Here is a 1,303-nt window from a genome sequence, read left to right as displayed (position 1 = left end):
CACCATCTGCAGTGATTTTGGAGCCCAAAAAAAACAAAGTCTGACAGTTTCCCCATCTATTTCCCATGAAGTGATGGGACCAGATGCCATGATCTTCGTTTTCTGAATGTTGAGCTTTAAGCCAACTTTTTCTCTCTCCACTTTCACTTTCAAGAGGCTTTTTAGTTCTTCACTTTCTGCCATAAGGGTGGTGCCATCTGCATATCTGAGGTTATTGATATTTCTCCCGGCAATCTTGATTCCAGCTTGTGCTTCTTCCAGCCCAGCGTTTCTCATGATGTACTCTGCGTGTGAGTTAAATAAGCAGGGTGACAATATACAGCCTTGACGTACTCCTTTTCCTATTTGGAACCTGTCTGCTGTTCCATGTCCAGTTCTAACTGTTGCTTCCTGACCTGCATATAGGTTTCCCAAGAGGCAGGTCAGGTGGTCTGGTATTCCCATCTCTTTCAGAATTTTCCAGTTTATTGTGATCCACACAGTCAAAGGCTTTGGCATAATCAATAAAGCAGTAGATGTTTTTCTGGAATTCTCTTGCTTTTTCCATGATCCAGCGGATGTTGGAAATCTGATCTCTGGTTCCTCTGCCTTTTCTAAATCCAGCTTGAACATCTGGGAGTTCATGGTTCATGTACTGTTGAAGCCTGGCTTGGAGAATTTTGAGCATTACTTTACTAGTGTGTGAGATGAGTGCAACTGTATGGTAGTTTGAGAATTCTCTGGCATTGCCTCTTTGGGACTGGAGTGAAAACTGACCTTTTCCAGTCTTGTGGCCACTGTGGGTAGACCTGGCGTTAAATGTCCCAGTGTATCCCAGCCCCCAGGTAGAGCCGCCCGGGGCTGGCAGTCCTCTCTAGTGGGTCACCCTCCAGGCCTCCCTGTCAGAGACACACCTTTTAATAGTTGAATTTTCTAACTTTATTGTAATTGTTTATTTTCACCTGCATTGAGTCCCAGTTGTGGCACACAGGATCTTTCGCTGCTGTGAGGGCTTAGCTGCTCTATTGCTTACTTCCCTGACCAGGGACTGAACCCACATCCCCTGCATTGGAAGGTGGATTCCTAACCACTGGACCACCAGGGAAGTCCACTGAAATTTTATTGTATAAAGAAGCTAGCAATTTGCTGCATGGCTCGGGGAACTCAAACAGGGGCTCTGTATCAACCTAGAGGGGTGGGTTGGGGAAGGAGATGGGAGGGAGTTTCAAAAGGGAGGGGATATACATGTACCTAAGGCTGATTCATGTTGAGATTTGACAGAAAACAGCAAAATTCTGTAAAGCAATTATCCTTCAATAAAAAA

This window comes from Bison bison, unplaced genomic scaffold (assembly GCF_000754665.1).
Source record: "Bison bison bison isolate TAMUID 2011002044 unplaced genomic scaffold, Bison_UMD1.0 scf7180017864377, whole genome shotgun sequence".
In the NCBI taxonomy this organism is placed as follows: Eukaryota; Metazoa; Chordata; class Mammalia; order Artiodactyla; family Bovidae; genus Bison; species Bison bison.
The sequence above is the reverse complement of the archived record's forward strand: the minus strand, read 5'-3'. Positions refer to the sequence as shown.